Source organism: Lutra lutra, chromosome 13, assembly GCF_902655055.1.
Source record: "Lutra lutra chromosome 13, mLutLut1.2, whole genome shotgun sequence".
Classification (NCBI taxonomy): domain Eukaryota; kingdom Metazoa; phylum Chordata; class Mammalia; order Carnivora; family Mustelidae; genus Lutra; species Lutra lutra.
In genome coordinates, this window is record NC_062290.1 from 80730648 (window position 1) to 80749666 (window position 19019).

At 45.0% G+C, this 19019-nt stretch overlaps 1 protein-coding gene across 1 annotated transcript in view; it reads right to left on the bottom strand.

Moving 5' to 3' along the window:
- BRINP1 (BMP/retinoic acid inducible neural specific 1) overlaps window positions 1–15606 on the bottom strand; it is a 173265-nt gene extending 157659 nt beyond the window's left edge. The window contains exon 1 of the mRNA XM_047700951.1: window positions 15473–15606. The gene's annotated coding sequence lies outside the window, so the exon portion shown is untranslated. The remainder of the gene's footprint in view (window positions 1–15472) is intronic.
- Between the last annotated feature and the right edge of the window lie 3413 nt (window positions 15607–19019).

The window sequence follows — 19019 nt, forward strand, 5'->3', positions numbered from 1 at the left end:
TTTGATAATGTTCAGAAACTCCATCTGTGTCCATGATCACTGTCCCTTGGACAATATATTCACCATTAACATTATTAAGCTTTAGATTTCCTTTAGGGCCACCTTTTTCCTATACAAAGATTCTTATGAGTGTTTGTATTTTTAATGCTATATTAGTATTTTCCATGAATTGGGAAGGAGGGTGGACCAGACAACCATAAAATGCCATTCTCTTCTCAAAGACTCTAATTTCATGATTCTGTGATTTTTAAGATGTGATGGTACTAAGAGTTGATTTTTATATTCCATGAATATTATGTTCTATGACTCTATGAGATTTTGACATTAGCTTTTATTATTCTAAGATTCTCTGATTCCAAGTTTTGATAGATCTTAAAATTCTACAACTGTGATTCTAAGATGCCAATATTATAAGAATCTGACACTTTGAGCTTACAATTCCAAGCCCCCATTACCTCCAAATGTGATTAGCAGACTCTTGTCCGTGAGACAGGCAGAACCTAAGCCAGAGTCAAAGTACAGGGGAGGCAGAGTGGTTGTGAACAGAGAAAAAAATGCCTATTTAAAACAAGAGCTCCTAACTCACATCTCAAGGCTTTCCAAATAACACCCTTAGCTCAGTCTCTTTTCCTGACTTTATTCTATGGCCTATCTAGAGATGAGAATATTTGCTGCTAGAAGACAGGTGCTGTAGAGGCAAGGCTCAGCTGTTTTTGGCCATCTTACCCCTCAGCATCTAACACAAGGCCAGAACACAGAGGCTCTCAATAAATGTCATGCACTATTGGATTCACTCTAGTATCCTTCCTCTTCCTTCTTGTCTGGATCCTTCCTCCAGCTCTCCTCCTCTTCCTTCTGCTTGTCCTTCTCCATCACCTTTTACCAATATGTTTGAACTTCCACGTACATGAATCACACAATCCCCACAGGAATCCAGTGATGGACAGATTATTATCCCCCTTCTACAAATGACGAGACTAAAGCCAAAAACGACTTACCAAAGGCCACACAATTAAAGTGAAAGAGAAAGGATCAAACTCAAATTGTCTTGCTCCACATTCAGCTCTCCTTCTTCTCCTGCCTTATAAATGAATGTTCTTAACAATAATTTAAAAATAACCACTTCACGGGCGCCTGGGTGGCTCAGTGGGTTAAGCCGCTGCCTTCGGCTCAGGTCGTGATCTCGGAGTCCTGGGATCGAGTCCCGCATCGGGCTCTCTGCTCAGCAGGGAGCCTGCTTCCTCCTGTCTCTCTGCCTGCCTCTCTGCCTGCTTGTGATCTCTCTCTGTCAAATAAATAAATAAAATCTTAAAAAAAAAAAAAATAACCACTTCACAAGACCTCCAGAAAACTGCTACCCGGACAGAAAGCTTCTACTTCCCATTACTGACTTTCACTATGAATTCATTTTCTCAGTCCAAGCCAATTCTCATTTCAGGATTTCCAATAATTGAGGGCCTACCACACCCAACTGTTCCTTTCATTTTTAATCCTTTTTTTTCCCTCCTCTTGAGAGTGCTGTATGTGGCATGTGTTTATTTTTCAATTAAAGCAAATTAAACTTAATTTTGTTTTGAGACTTTTTTATTATTTTTTTTTTTTTAGAATTTCACAGCCCACGGTGAGATAATTGAGACCCTGCTGTTTCTGGAAACACTATTTAGAGAGCAGGACTAGATCTGGCACAACCTTGGAGGGAGCCATCCGTAACCCCTCCTTCCCCTTTGTCACACACCACAGTATTTCTGCAGTGTGTCTACTTCCTTGCCACTGTCTTACCCTGGAAGGTCATCCATGTGTCATGTGAACCATAACCTGCCAAAGGGCCACCAAACACCCTCTCCCTTCCTCTTGTCTTAATCCTAGATCTAGTCATGCTAATCCTTTTCTTAAGAGTTACTGGTAATTTTCTAGAAACATATTACTTAATATGAGTTTTAAGGCTTTATATAGTCCAGTCCAAGGTTATTTTTTTCCAGCTTCACCCTGAGCATGTTTTCCAGTCCCGCTGAACTACTTCCTCTCCCACTGTCCACTTGGAATGTCCTTTTTCCATCTACCCAACTGGCTATACAACCTCCATGGCTTAAGCAGACAGACCTCCCTTCCATTTCCTAACACGCTGCCTGTGTTCTAATTTCAGCAGCAGTTACTCTGTATTATCTCAGTTTGCACATCTGTTTCCTCATCAAACTGGCAAGAGCTTTAGATCAGGAAAATGTCCTATTCATCACAGATGGTCCAGAATCTGGAACATAGTAACTCCTCAAAAAGAAATGTGGTTTTTTGGGAAAAAAAAAAAAAAGAATGGGAAGAAAGCAGGAATAGGCTAAGAGAGATAAAGGAGGAAAATAAGGAGAGAGACAAATAAAGCAAGAAAGTAAGATGATAAGGAAGAAAAGGGATGAAGGACGGAAGGAAGGAAAGAGGGAAGAAGGGAAGGAAGGAAAGACAGACAGAGGAAGAGAGGGAAGGATGGAGAGAGTGAGTGAGAGAGGAAGAGACAGGAGGGAATGAGGGAGGAATGTGAAACATTAAATCTGGGAAACTTCCCTATTGTTCTTATAATAATTTTAAAAATACGACCATCAGAATTGCTTATAAAATATTTTTCCATATACATAATATTCTGATTTTTCAATGGAAGATATATTTGTCTAGTGTAGAGTCTCCTAAAGTAAGCTATAAAGAATTATTAATAAGAATTAAGTGAAAAATGCAGAAAGTTGAAATTTTGTGGTCAAATAACTTTGAGAAAGCTTGAATTAGTTTGAAAATCTCCCTCTATCAAAGAACTTTGTTGGAAACTTGAATTTGCTTATATATAACCGGATTTTCAGGAATAGGGTAGACCATGAAGCATCTCCCAAAGGTATTTGACCTTTCCTTGGAGTTTCTGAAGATCTAGTGCACCACAGGATAGGATAGGAAAATGTTCTGCTGATGGAATGATTGCTGTCTGGGAGTCAGCAATCTGGGGTTCTAGTTGAGCGTCCCTACTAATAAAGACTATGGCCTTCACCATGACACTCTCCCTGTCAGGGTCTTTGTTTCCTTATCTGCAAAAAGAGGTAGGTGGAACACAATGGATCTTAAGGACTCTACTGGTTCAGTTCTAACATTCTATGGTTCTGTGATGAAAAAGAGATCTAAGCTGGGTGTCGTGTCTTTGTGCCTACAATTTGCCCTACCTGGAACGTCCCCTTTTTCACTTCCACAAGTACAGATCCCTCCCTCTAAAGACACCACCCATCCCAAGGCAACATGAATTAGCATGCATTCACTCCTAAGTTTTCCTATGGAAATATTTCATTTCTATAAGAGGCTGCCTTGAATATAGCTCACACTTTGTTTAATTCATTTAATCTGTTGATGGCAATTATGTAGGTCATACATTGTGATGACAAAGGTGGCTAAGACAGAGGCTCACATATGCTTTCTGTTCCTCCTAAACCCTTGGGGATATGTCAGTCATATGTGGTCTCCTGAAGAGCTTCGTACGATGACTTAATCTAGGACAAAATCTGTCATTTTTAAGTCCACCTTAGAGTCTTTTTTTTTTTCACCTTAGAGTCCTTTTAACGTTTCAGCCAATAAAGTCAAGTCATTTTTTAGAGTCTTGGAACTCTTTATTCAACTCTTAAACAAAAGAAAGTAATAAAGCAAAGCAGAAGAAGTGGCTGCTCTGGTACAGATGGTGAGGTGGCCGTCTCACCTGTCCCATGCCTCTCTCCTACTCCCATGGTGGCCCTCCTTGCCCAACATTAAAAACAAAGATGGAGTAAGAACAAAAGTCTTCTGATGTCAAGGTGACAGCCACACCAAATCCATGCTTTCCAAATCACAGCAACAAAGTACAACCAAACACAAAACGATTTGAGGTGACACAAATGTGCTGCAGCTTTCCTTTTAAGGGTGCGATAGTTACTTTAACATGTGTTAGAAAGTAGAAACCATTTACCAAATCTTTGTTTTTTATGAGTAGCCTGCTCCAGCCAAGGTCAAGTAAAAAAAGAAAAGGAAAAAACAAACAAACAAAAAAAACAAACAAAAAACAAACAAAAACAAAAAAACCCTTAGTCCATTTAAATGTGATTTAGGACAAGTGACTCAGAAATTTAGCAAACTTTACATTAAAGGATGTGCCTCTGCTCCTCTTCCCACCAATAACTGCTCGCTGGTCCCCCACATCCTACTACTTAAAATATTCATTACCCACGGAATGCACATGCATTAGAGATATTAGGCAATACAAGTAAAATATAAAAGACTCACGCTCACTCATAATCTCTCACCCAAAGAGAACCCACCCAATATCCAGGAGCATCTTATAAAAGAGCAGGCTATGCCTAATATATCCTAACATATATATTTTTTAACTTAATAGCTCATCAAAAATATGCCCATGTCGATAAATATCATCATGAGTGCCATATATTGAGCCCCTGGGACCTGTCACTAAGTACTTTACACATGGGATGCTCCATTCACACAGCCAAGCTCGCGGGGAGGTATTGTTGGTAGCCCCTGTTTACGGATCACGTTCCTGGTCTTCATTCGGCTTTCTAAGTGAAAAATGTGCTCCGTATCCTTAGTGATTGTAGAGATCCCATGATACACTTTGTTCTGTTATTTCTTTTCTTTTTTCTTTTATCCCAAACACTCAATAAAATTTCTTGTTCACCTACCTGGGCACGTATAATTAATTTATTTTTCAGCATGGGGAACTTCTCTGTCTGTGTTGTTTTTCTCCTAATACCAATATTCCTTGTGTGTGTGTGTGTGTGTGTGTGTGTGTGTGTGTGTGTGTGTGTGAAGAGAGAGATCAGATATATACACATCACTTCTCTTGCAGCATCTGGCTACAACAATTCTCACCACCTCCATCCTGCCATTTCCTGAGATGCTTTTTCAAAGTGCTACTGTTTCCAGAGGTGCCTTTAGTGATTCTATTCCAAAGAAAAGTAACGTCTTGGTTCTTGGCTCTGGCCCAGAGCTAGAAAGTAGCTTTTCTATGACGACTGGTCCTGGTCTGAGCAGCATTTAAACTTCCACAACTTAAGGGTACAAATAAACACACCCAGCTAAGGTTTCCTACTGAGGCATTGTGAAGTTAAATTACTATTTTAAGAGGCTATGAACTTGGCAGGCAGAAAACCCTGGAAGGGTAGAAGATATTCAGAAGGAGGTAGAAGATGCTGACAGATAAAGAAGGAGAGAAAGCAAAATGCAGGTTATTGAGGAGATTTAAGAAGCCTCCCTCCGGTAGGCGCCATTTATAACATTTCCTGGAACATGCAAGATAGATGCCTCTCTCATTTAGGAGCCTACAAGACTGGGATTGATAGATGCTTCTCTCATTAAGAATCCTACAAGACTGGGATTGAGGGCAGGGCCTGCGTGACAGAATGGCTGAAGATTTGCCACAGTGGACCTGGCCAAAGACAATGGAGACAAGAGGCAATGATCAACCTTGATTTGGGGAAGCCACCAAGCCACCAGGGGCCAGACCATGCCTTAGATGGGCAGATAGATGCAGGGAGGACAGTTCAATGAAAGGATGTTAACCCTCAGTGTCTGCTGATACAGGTTTGAGACCCAATGCTATTGTTTATCACACATCATGGGGCAAATCCTTTCACCTCCGAGCCCCACAGTCCTCATCTGGAAAATGGGGAGAATAGTTACACTGTTAGAGTGAGACTGTGAAGATTCAGTGAGAATACATGCTAAGACACTAAAGCACTTGGTAAAATAAATGATGCCGATAAGGAAGATGGGAACCAAGAGGAGGAGGAAGATGAACATGGTTCACACCAGGAGGAAGATGAACATGGTTCACACCAGAGCATGGAGCGTGCTATCAGTCATGCTCTCCCATATGCACCTGTGGAACCCCCAGTCTCACAGCCTAGAAAAGCAAACCCAGAAGTGCAAGGATGTGGGCTACAGGGGTCCAGGTACTAGAACCAACTTGGATACACTTTGATGCTGAAGAGGAAAAAAATGTATAGGTAAAAGAGTGAGAGAAATTTCATCTAGACTCTATTGAAGGTGACTTTCAGCTCTGATGGCTATCTATAACTGGTTTCTAACCCATAGTAAGATAGAGAATACAAAATCTGCCCCAGTCATTTTGATTTTATATCCTTCCATGCCTTTTCCTGGGCTCTCAATCTCTCCCCTAACTGCTGGTCTCACATTGCCATCTTAGGGGAGGGGGATTGGTAAAAATGATTAAGGAAGCTCATTTTCAAGGTAAGGCCTTGAACCTGGTGGTAATGTCTCCTACAGAGCACTTCCAGCCAGAAAGCATACCTACCAGCCTGGGCAACATTTAATCTAATGCAACAGGGTATAGTAATAATAACAAGTAATAATAATGTTTATGTAACATTGATGGTCTGCCAGTCATTGTTCAAACACCATATCAACTCACTAAACCCCACAATATCTGTATGGTGGTCAGTACAGTCCTCTTCATTCTGTAGAAGAGGAAGCTGGCGCAGAAAGATCAGGTAATCTGGCCAAGGTCACAGACCTAGAGAGTGGTAGAGGGGGCATTCACACTCCAGCATTAAAGCTTTCAACCACAATACTTTCAAGTCAGACAGAAATAGTCCAAATCCTCCACACTATCATTGACTCTGTGGGTGGCCCAGGACAAGTGACATCACTGTGCTGTGCCCTGGTTTCCTCATCGCTAGAACAAGGGTGATGCCACCCATGCATGAGCTCTTTCAGAATATTCAACAAGATATCTATAACAAGTACCCGTTATAGCAGAGAGGATATAGGACGTGCTTGGCACGGACACTCTCCCACTCCAAGAATGGCTTTGTCATTGTGACATTTCAGCTACCTCTATACTGTAGGTGAAGATCTTTCCAGAATCCCCTCAAATCCCATCCTATGTTCTGCCTAAATGCATAATTCCCAACATCAGGAAGAAGAGGAGAGCGCAGGTAAAGCTGAGTCTGATCTAATATTTTCAGGAATCATTTGTCAGGCTTCGCTGGACTTTGAATGATGCTGTCCTGTTGATAAGCATTTAGAATAAAATTCTTTATGACCCTGCTCAGCCCTCCTTTGCCTCAGCCATCTCTGGCAATGGCATTCGATGAGAACCACTTCCTCTCTGACAGTCTTGCCTCCGAAATTTGTCTCAGCAGAAAAACTGTGTTACTACCCCCTGCCAGGTAATCGATTTTTCAAGTTTTCCCCTCCATTCCTAAACATACCAAAGCACTGATTTTCTTTTTTTAATGGCCCTTCTGCTCTGTGCAGATGTTTTTTATACCATCAGCCAGGACTCTTGTAGGTCCTCCCCCACTCATATGTCTGTAAACTCAGAGCCCACCGGATTCCATGAGAAATTTAGCTTCTCCACTACCAAAGACTGAAACGTACTTACTTAAGGCAGACGTCCCTGTCACAGTCCTCAGAATGCTCCTGCAGCTTAATCTTGGGGCTTCTGGAGTGTCTATGAATTCCACAGCCCCCCAGAATTTCATCCACTTTTGTGGACTGCTAATTCTTAGAATGGAGATAGGTGAGCTGACTGCTTGGAAGCAATCGTATGTCTTAAATGTCTGCCCTCCTCCATCTGAATCAGCTTGGTGTCTGTAACTCGGCCACTCCATGTTACCCCCATTATTTCTCACTGAGCTTCCCCCTGGCTCATTTGCAGGACCTTTGAAAGGCTGGATGAATTATATTTCAGAAACCCCTCCGGGCCAGTATTGGGTTAACCCTTACAAAGGGTTCTAGCTGTTCAGATGGGCCATTTACTTGGAGCCCCACAGCTTCAACCTTTGCAATTTACACAAAAATGATTGCATCTTGCTTTTGTTAATTGCCTTATGAATCTACCTCCTCACCCATGGAGGGGGATACAGTCTTAGCTGCTCCCAAAGTGGCCCAGACACCATTGTATATGGCTCTATGCCCTGTGAGAAAATCTCTGCACACTGGGAATAGGATTTGTTCCAAATGATCTATTTGGTGTCCGTACCAGCTTGCTATTCCCATGCGTGGCCTCCACTGGTAGCACACAGGCCCAGTAATTCACCCCTTCAAACTCTCTCACACTCCGTCTTGTCCAATCTATTCTCCTTAAGGTCACCTGCAATCTCCAAAAACACATTTCCTTTGAGATACAAAGATCCCCCTCGCCCACATATGAAAAAAAGAAATTAATTTCACTTTTCCTCAGCCTCATTATCTTCTTAATTGTCTTCTTGGCCCCCTCAGTAACAAGGACTGTCTATGGATTTCTAGGCAGCCTTTTCAGGCTACTGCGTTCCAGGAGGACAGTGGATTTCATGCTACCACTTAATCGCTCTGATATGAAGAGTTACAATAGTGGCACATCCCTCCCACTCAGTCCCCATGTCTGGACTCACAGTCTGTGCCCTGAGGTGTGACTTCTGCTCGATTTGCTCATTTTTGAGACCATATCAAAACATTCTGATGAAGCATGGCCATCACACGCTGTCTCTCTGTGCCCTTGCAAGATCTTAGTCATGCAGTATTTCACTGAGCTGGGGCAAAGCCCTTCGGTGAGGCAGGGCACTGTCTGGTCCTTCTCGACTTGCAGAAGGCAAGACCAAATTGGGGCAGATAGGTTCTTAAGGTGGTCCAGAAATACAAGGATAGGAGCTAGGGTTAGAATCGGGGGCCCTGAGCCCCTGTGCTCTTACTATGTGACATTTAAAATTAATGGAGATAGACAATGAAAAGGTATGTCCTCTTGATCTCCAGACCTTATGGTCTCCGTCATCTTCCTCCTCATCATCCCCATCACCACTGGTGTCTTCCTCTCCTCTTTACCTTCCTCATCCTCTCATAGACTTCTGAAATGACACTTGTCCCTCTACCATGAATGACCATTTGCAGACCTCCTCTGTTAGAATGCCAGCACCTGGATGGTTTCTTCACCGGCTCCACCAAGGTCTTTCCGGGGCTTTATTCATGCTCTTTCCGGGACTAGATACCCAATAAATATTTGCTGATAAGGCAATGCCAACTTTCACTTTATTTTACCAAACTTCATTTCAATACCTTTCTCTTCAAGTATTCATTCTCTTCCCTCTTTTCTATCCATAACCTCCGTCCAGTTCTTCCCCTCCCTTTAGAGCTGAAGGTGTCCGGAGTGTGCAACACCCAGAACAGGACTAGAAATTAAGGTGAAAAGAACTCATTGAAATGAAGGATTAAAAATGGACAAGATGAGGGTGTCTCAGTAGGTTGAGCACCTGACTCCTGTTTTCATCTCTGATCATGATCTCAGGGACCTGAGATGGAGCTTCACGTCGGCTCTGTGCTCAGTGGGGAGTCTGTTGGAGATTCTCTCCCCCTCTGCTCCTCCCCACAACCCCCTTCATGTGAGCAGGCATGCTCTCTCTCAAATACATAAATCTTTATTATTATTATTATTTTTTAATGGACAAGATGGAAACCTGTCAAGGGCACTTGATGCTGAGCTCCTGTCAATCTCTACTCACTTCTCAGCTCAGTCCTTGGGCTGCCCACTCCCTAAGCAAGGGCATTTTATGGGCGGGAGATGGTGGTGGAATTCTAGACTTTTTATTCCTGCAGCTTTGACAAGGCCTTTTGATCTGGCCCCGCCTACCTTTCTTATTTCCATCTCATGACATTCTTTTTCTCACTTGCGAGCTCTAGCCACAAGATCGCTTGGCTCTCCTAAGCTTGCACATGTTCAGTGACTTTATCTTTGCTGTCTCTGCCACACGGCTAGCTTCTTCTCACCTAAACCAGCTCCAGTGGCACGCCCCCAGAGAAGTCTCCCCTGGCTACCCTAGCTAAAGTCACATCGTCCACATTCCTAATTATTTGCATGGCATTTACTATGATGTGAAGTTATTTTGCCTATCCATTTGTTTACTCATTTATTACCCATCTCTCCCCACGAGACTCTGAGCTCCACAAAAAGAGGACCCTGTTCATTCTACATCTTCAATGTCCAGATCTGTGCGGCCCAATACGGAAGATACTCATCACAGATAACTAGTCTAATTAAAAGATAACTAACACAGATAACTAACTAATTAAAATTAAAATTGGATTCAATTAAAAGCTCAGTTCATGGGGCGCCTGGGTGGCTCAGTTGGTTAAGCATCTGTCTTCGGCTCAGGTCATGATCTTGGGGTCTTGGGACAGAGCCCTGCGTCCAGCTCCCTGCTCAATGGGGACTGTTTCTCCCTCTCCCTCTGCCACTCCCTGGCTCATGCTTTCTTTCTCTCTCCCAAATAAATAAATACAACCTTAAAAACAAACAAACAAACAAACTCAGTTCATCAGTAACACTAGCCACATTTCAAGTGCTCAGAGTCACATGTGCTTAGTGGCTACCATAGCACACAATACAGAGAACATATCCATTACCACAGAAAGGTCTACTTGATAGCACTGGTCTAGAGCAATGCTTGAAAAATGGTCGTCACCTAATTAACATTTGTTGAATAAATGGATGAATCAATTCCCCTGTTAAACCTTACTCAATTGTAGATAACCATCCCCCTTTTGCGGTATTTAAACCCTCTAAGTGTGATCAACTAGAGAACGCCCAGAGAATGCCCAGAGATCAACAACCAGCTTGGCGAGGGACCCAAACAAGTGTTACAGGACACAGGGCTGTGGCAATAGGGCCTCCAGAAGGAGAATACTAGTGATCATATGATTATGCTTCCACAATATGGAAAGAACTGACAATTAGAAGAGAATTATATTTGTGTTGTATGATTTCAGAGACTTACGGACAAAAAGCAGATATAGGGTCACAGCGAGAAAACATCCAACAAAGCTCTCCCTCTACAGCATAGGCTGGTTTGTGTGATAATGACTTCGCCATTAATAAAAGTACTAAAGATTAGACTGAGTGGGTTATGAGTATCACAGAAAGGATTCATAGTTCTCAAATAAGGAAAAGGGTCCAGTTAATGAGAAACCTTAAAACACTGAGATTCTTTGATCAAATGGCTCCATGACTCCTTCAGAACATCGATTTCAAAGAATTAATACTGTGCCCTGAGCTATACTAAAATCCGCTGAACAACCCAGTCCCGTTGGTCACCCACAATGGTTACCATTAACACAGTGGTCCACCAGAAAGAGCAGAAATGTTGAAGAAAGGGGGAGTTAGGTTCTAAGTCTAGTTGGGCTGGTCACGTGACCTTGGACAAGAGACCCAGCCAGCATGAGTTTCATTTTCTTCTTCTATGAAAGGACTTCTTCTTCTATCTGCCCCACTGGGTGGAAAGTAAGATTAAATGAGAAGAAAACTAAAGACCCTGGAACATAGTAGGGCAAAGTTCACTTCTAAGTAGGGCTTAATTCCACCCATCTGTATCATCATTGACATTCCTATATTGATGGTATAGGCGGCATGATTGTATTGTTTTGCATGAACTTGAAACAATTATTGGAAGGAGAAAGAGTGAGAGAGAGAGAGACATGACAGCTGTTATGGAGACTGGACTCAAAATGCAACAGCAAACATTCATAGAGCAACTACTATGTGTCAGTCCCTGAAGATTAAAAAAAAAAAAAATGCTCTTACCAAGACCATATTGAAGAGGGCAAGCCATGCATATATCCATGGAGCTATAAAATAGGCCAAACAGAGACCCAAGCTAAAATAAAAGTCTCAGACAAAATTATATGAGAGAACAGGGGAGAAAGAGATTTATTCCCAAATAAGATTTTGGGAAGACTTCTTGGAAGGGTCATTTGGGTTGGATGTTAAAATATCAGTGAGTTTTTTAAAAGTAGAAGCTGACGCTAAGAGAGAGAGAGAAAGGAGAAAAGTACTCCTTGCAGAAGGGGTTAGAAAAGAAAACAACAAGGGGGATTATTTGGAGAATGACATTTGATAATCTGTCCTTTTCACCTGACCCCCATTTTGTCTTTAATATGATTACCGGAAGTTCAGTGACCCATTCGTTAATCTTTGAATTTTAGCAAAGGGAACACAGGGAGAGAAGGGCAGGTTATGTCTAACCTTAGAGGCCTGTTCAGGTGCTATATCCTGGTGATTTCATCTAAGGAACTGGGAGGGAACAAGCTAGAGGATGTCAATCAGGATGTCTCCTCACACAACCAAAGGCGCCATGGGCAAAGACCTTCCAGAGAAACCTAAGACTTAGGGGTCAAGAGCGTAAACTCTTGCAAGCACCCGGGCATTTTATTTGGACTGTCCAGGGGAGAGGGGTTTTTAAAGTCCCCACCTGCACCATTCCAGATACATTCACTGCAGCCTGAGCAGGGCCATGGAAACTCAACGGGGGCCCAACAGCTGATTTGGAATCTCTGAGCCTGTTCTCCTTGGTTGAAATGGAGTCACAGCTCCCCCTTCTGGGAGCTAAAGTGCCATCCAGCCTCGGAAAAGCCTGCGTGGAAAGGCTCTATTGCAGATAGGCCTGAAACCCCCATGTTTTTTTTCTCAGTGCTCGCCGGCATCCCGAAATGAGCATCAGGGAGTCTGGGAACACTTTTACGTGGGCTTGGTTCTGACTTCTCTAGAGCCCATGCCTCACAGGGCTTTCTCTCTCCCCTTCCCTGGAATGATGAGTCCCAGTCTTCGCGTGTGGGTGATGCCTTTATATAGGGGAACACAATTTGGTGCGGAGGTTGAAATTCCCTTTTGGGGAATATGGCAAGTAGGGAGGGTTTCTAAATCTCTGTGTGCACATGTGTGTGAGTGCATGTGTACATGTGTGCTTGGGCATGCTCCCATGACCACGGGAGGTATCACTGTACAGGGCAAGAGTCTCATGAATATGAAGAAATTAATTTGCCTGAAGTATTTGCATCAGTAGATGGGCATACACTTGGCTCTCTGGAAGGCAAAGTATTCCTTAATAAAGAGCTCGGGTAGAGTCCAGATGTTATGCTGGGCTCTGTCTCCCAGTCAGAGTCCGTAGGGGTCTTTGCCTGTGTGTATTCTCTGTGTGTTTGTTTGTGTGTGTGTGTATCTGTCTGTCTGTCTAGTGGGGACACTGATTAAAGTATTGAACCCTTTCTCTCCGGGGTCATGTTTCCAGATGGAGCAGCTCTGAAATGAGATGTCTGATGAGGGACGACAGCGATTGTTTTAAGTGGGAGCAAAGTGGCTGGATGGGAATAGGGAGCCACACGGTCCCTGGGCAGTGTGGTGGAGTGGAAAGGACATTGATTGGGGTGTCAGGCAGCACAGGTTCTAGCCTGGGCATACCATGAACTTGCTAGAGAATGTTATGGAATTCTCCTCCCCCTCTCTGGGCCACAGAGTCCTGCCTGTCTGTTCTTCAATAACCAGCTTCAATTGTCTACGAATTGGAAAAGAGATAAAACGAGAGCAGTTCCGATCACAGGGTCTCCTCCTCTGATTTCACCATCCCCCATCTCCCCACCACCAAAAATGAACCAGGGAGCTCTGCTCTGACATGAGTTTCTTGAAGCAGATTCCTTGTGGCCCTGTAAAGGCTGCAGTCTGAGGTATCAGCCTCTGGCCTGAGACTCATGTGTCTGCGAGTGTCTGCAGGTAACATCATCACCCACCCGCCAGGGCAGGTCCTTGCAAACACATGTTTGCTTTTATCTCTCTCCAGAAGACACACACACATACGCACGCACGTGCACACATGCGCATGCACACATGCACACACACAGACACACACATATTTTATAAAAACACAATTATATTTCTACTTTTCTTTTCCCCAAAAGGTCTTTTCGGTGGCTCCTTGCCAGCCAGGGTGCATGACAGGCTGTCCCAGCATCTCAGCCCTTGTCCTCCACCAGCCTCCGTGCCTGACGGCAGAAAGGCTGCCTCTTCTTACCTTGGGAAAGTAACAGCTGCTGAGTCTGGAAGCCATGCTAACAGCAGTAAAACTCAGCATTTTTTGCTGAGTAGGGCAAGCCTTTAAGAGGCATCCGGGAATCGAATCAATGGCTGGCCCCAGAGTCCAAACCTAGCAGGACCTAGCCATGGTAGCCCAGGGACTTACCAGAAGAGCCTTCTAGGAGGTGGAGGAAAGAGGAAAGAGGGACTTGACTCAAACTGTCTTCCTTACTGACATTCTCCACATGGACCCTGTGCCCTTGGCAGTATTTTGGAGCCAAGCAAGAGATGTGAGGTGCAAATCGACAGCAGTTTAAGTCAATTACCGCCACATTCTGCCATGAGTTCCCCACCCACCACCCTTGTAGATCTCCCTCAGTACCGAAACACACACACACAGACACACACACACACACACACACACACACACACACACACACACACAATCTCTCTGTTCTCCCATTTTCCTCCTAACTCTAGTAGAGCCATGGGGAGGCACAGTTTAAGAACAGATTCTCCTGGGGCTTCCCAAGCTTCTCTGAAATAGGGTAGGGAAGGAGGAATGTCTTAGGGAAGTGCCCCATCCATCTCCTTCCATATTACCCAGAGCTGCCCCCAGTTGAATTTTTCTCTAAGATCCTGTGTAACTATGATGGATGAGCAGGTCCCTGAGGACTCTTCTCCTTTCCCATTAGGGGGATCCATGCAAACTTGCCCAGGTCCTCCCCAAAAGCACCAGTAGCTGGAGGTGCTCTTACGCTCTTATGATGGCAAACAGAGAGGTAGGGTAGACTCTATCCCAGACTCACCCAGCCTCACACAAGGAGCCCACCGCTGACTTCTCCCTTTCTCTGTCACCCACTACCCAGTGACTCCAAATTCCCATCAGAATCCTGGAGCCTGCCAGTGTAGAATTTAAAGTGACAGTATGTCATTGCCTCCGGGTTTGACCATTTCTCTTTCATATTAAAGGGGAGTCCAAGTATACCAGGTCTCCGTGGTTTGGAGGAATTTTCCTTCAAGGGTACCAATATTGGGCTAAATAAGGTGCCATCCTTATCCCTAGAATGCTCCCCAAACCCCAAGGCTAGAGCGCCGAGAGGAAGTCCACAGCGGGTTTCCCGATGGCTACGTGATCCTATAGTAAGGATCCCATTCCATGTAAGCTGGAGAGACCTAATTAAGAAGACACACAAGCGCACACATACAAACACATACGTACAAGCATGCACACACACATCGCGCCATAAGTAGGTTATAGGACCTCTCTTTACCCCCTCCCCTGCACACATACACAGCACAAACACACGCATCAAACGCAAACGACGCTGCACACGCAAACACACACTAGCACCACATCAAGTTCCCACCATGGTACACACGTCGGGAGCGCGCGGGGAGCACACACGCCACTTACTAAAACCCGCATTTAACCCTTGGCGCCCCAGAATACAGAGCCCTCCCCCTCCCGGGAACCTGAGAGGACTTGGAGGCGGCGGGGCGACCGACGGAAGACCCGAAAGGTGCCGGGAGGGGGAGGGGCAGGGAGGGCGGGGGCGCCCCGAATGCGGTCCGGGCGGTCTCCAAGGGCAGCCGGGCTGCCGGGCGCTGTGGCTGGCGCCGCCTTACCTGGAGTCAATGTCCGTCTTTGGCGGAGAGCTGCGGGAGGACGCTTTTTATTCGGCTCGGTGGGAACTTGGGAGAACCCGGCGTCCAGCTCGCATACCGGGAACGGCGCGGGGACTGCAGGCGTGGGGGTACCTGGCTCCTAGCAGCCTGGCTCATACTCAGCCTTAAAGTCCCCTTCGCTGGTCCCGAGGACAGGCATGAATCCAGGCTCCGGAAGGCGGTCACTACTCCCTCAGCCTCCCGGCTCTCTCGCTCTCGCTTTGCTCTCTGGCTCGCTCGCTCTCTCCCTCTCTCGCTCGCTCGCTCGCCTGCGCTTTCCTCCTCCCCCCGCGCCAGATCAGTTCGCAGCCGTGGGGACCGGGAGCGAGGCAGCCAGCGAATGGAGAGGGAAGTCCAAGTGCGCCGCGGTCTCCGGGCGGGGAGCAGTGGAGGCCGGGCTACGCTGGGGGAGGGACTTACCCGGCGACGGGCGAAAATGAATGGGGGAGCGGCTGCCGGGGGGCGGGAAGGGAGGAGCAAAGAGCCTGGGTTTATTCTGAGGAGTGTTTTGTACATCTTTAGGCGGAGGAGGAGAAGGAAGAGGAGGAGAGAAGAAGGCCTTCTCCGAGGGAGGGGCGGCCTGGGTGGGCCGAGGCTGAACCTCTGGGGAGTCTCGTGGGTCTGGGGATAGGGTGGCTTGTGTCCGTATATGAGCACCCAAAGGGACTGTGTGCGGTGTGTGTGCGCAAACCCCGATTCGTGGTGTCTTAAGCGTGTCTGTAGCTGTGTGCGTCGCGAGTATCTGAGTGTTGCTGGGTATGCGGGTGCTAGTGATTCTGTGTGTACCTATCCGAGTGTGGTTTTGTCTGGGGAGGTGACTGTGTGGGTCCATTTGTATCCGTGCGCCTCTCTAAGAGTATTTAAGACTGTTTGTTTCTCTGTATGTGTAGGCATGAGCCCACGTAACCTCCCGGAATTAAGCAAGTGCTTCTCTACGTGGGCAGGATGTAGGAGCGAGAAGCTAATGGGACGCAAAGTTCTCTCGATACCACCAGAAGCAGAGAAGGGGTGAGGGTATGGGGGCTAAGGCATTAATACAGAGAACCAAAGACTCCAAATTTAACCTTAGGTGCAGGCTCCGGTTGCTGACGCGGGGCCTCTCCCAGAAGCAGCAATGAATCTAAATTCTCACGCAGTGCATATTCTGTATGTTTGCTTACTTTGCTGTTTCTTCTTCCTCCTCCTCCACCACCTCCTCCTCCTCTTTTCTTCTTCTTCTTCTTCTTCTTCTTCTTCTTCTTCTTCTTCTTCTTCTTCTTCTTCTTCCTCTTCCTCTTCCTCTTCTTCTTCTTCTCCTTCTCCTCCTCCTCCTCCTTCTTCTTCCTCTCCTCCTCCTCCTCCTTCTTCTAATTAAAAAAATCAGCAATGAAGATTGCTAGTCTCTGGAATCTTAGGCAAGGATAGATAACATCAGTGAAGCTACTGGATGGAGGGGCACGGAGCAGTAAGGAAAAGGTGATGAGAAATTTAAAGGAAAACAGATTCAGTAGAAGTGTCAGCTCTAGATGGTTAGAGTCCTGTCTGTGATCTTGTCCAAATTACTGACCTCTCGAACCTCAATTTCCCATCTGTGTAGTAGAATAATATAACTACCTATCTAGCATGGTTGGTGTAAGATATAAATGAGTTAATTTATGGGAAATCACTTAGAATACTCCCTGACACCTAGTGAGTGCCCAAAGTACGTTATCTGTAATTGTTATTGTTCTTGTTATTAATGTTACAATTATTCAAGGGGTGTTAGGAAAGAGACATGATACTAGGGGTCCCTAGAAGGATCTAGGGCCGCATGAACTAATTAGAAGAGAAGTCTTGAAACAAAATGGAAAATAAATTCTTGAGTGAGGAATTGAAAACTTGAGGGGAAAAATTAATTGACAAGGAAGGAAGGAAAAAAGAGAGAAAGGGGAGAAAGAATGTGTTAATCATAATGAGCCTGGGACTCAGTACTGCAGGACTAAAACGGGGGGAGAGGGGGTGGTGGGCAGAGAAGAGGAGAGCTACAGTAGCCTGTCCAAATCTCTTGTTAGAGTCTCCTCCTCTACTTTAATCCTTAGGACGTGCAATCAGCACCACGGACAGCTCTCCAGCCACTGACCAAAGCGGACCTTCTATCTGCCTAGTGGAAACTTCTACTTTTCTGCTTGGACAGTTTTTTCCTTCCCTAGGCTTCTTGCCCAGGTCACAACCTGGGCAGTGGTTCCCAAGACTGTTCTGTTTTTTATTTGAACCACAAAGAAAAACATTCACAACACACACTGCATTTCCCATCCTTTACAGTATGAAGCTTCAGGTTGCTGCTTCCTGTTCCTTCCTCCTTCCTTTTTTCATTCTCTCCTTCTTCTTCCTCTTCTTCTTCTTCTTCTTCTCCTCGTCCTCCTCGTCCTCCTCGTCCTCCTCGTCCTCCTCCTCCTCCTCTTCTTCTTCTTCTTCTTCTTCTTCTTCTTCTTCCTCTTCCCCTTCCTCTTCTTCTTCCTCTCTCTCTCTCTCCTCTACCCTTTCTTTTATTCTTCCCTCCCTTTCTCTCTGTTCCTCCATCATTCTTCAGCTCAGAGATGCCTCCCTGAGTGAGAGTAGACAACAGGAGACCTGCTGGGAATGCCATTCTGAAATCAGCCGAAACAACCTCATTGGGCAGCTTCAGAGGACAACCCAAGTATGGACTCATTCCTCGTAGCTCTTCACTCTTAATCAATCTCCCAAGATGGGGTGTGGCCTTGATGACTTAGAAAGAGGGGGCATAACACTCTGGAACACTTTCCTATCTTTCTCTCCTCCACTCCACATAGTCAATATTTCCCTCAGGATGCATAGAACCTCCCATCACCACCCCAGTTCCAACCACTATTAGACAGTGAGAAAGAGAAGAAGAATTTTTTACTTTCCCCATGCCCCAGACATTTCATCTGGGTCTTCCCTAAAAGATCTCTTATAATTCTCAAAATGCTGTGAGGTCTGAGCTAGGTAATATGACCCCATTTTCACAACATGGGAAAATAGAGCTTGGAAAATGTAAGCAGCATGCCAAGGTATAGCTAGTTAGTATGTGATGGAGTCAGGAATTCCACACCCAAATCTAAGTCCAAACTCTTCACTTTGTCCTCTGCAAGTCATGGGGGAAGTCTCGGGGTGTTTGGAAGACCTTAGAATTTAATGGGGTCATCACATTTAAGTCTAAATATCAACTTAAGTGGCTGAGACCATTGCATTCTCTCTATCAATGGAGTATTTATCAATTCTTGTCCTTGGAGGAGGAGGTGAAGGCTTTGCATGGGCAGATTTAAAACTCACCCGAGCCTTATGACTTCTGAGTTTTGAATAAAACTCCAACCTTTCCAGGTCTTAGTTCATTTGCATTTGGCTATGTTTAGCTTCCCTGTTTCTATGAAGAAAGGCTAAGAGAGCCATTTTAAAAAGTCTCCAAAGACTCCTGGTCATCAGAAAAGTTCTCAGTGCAAAGCATTCCTAATGACTTATGGAGAAAGCAATCGGAACCATATGGATAACA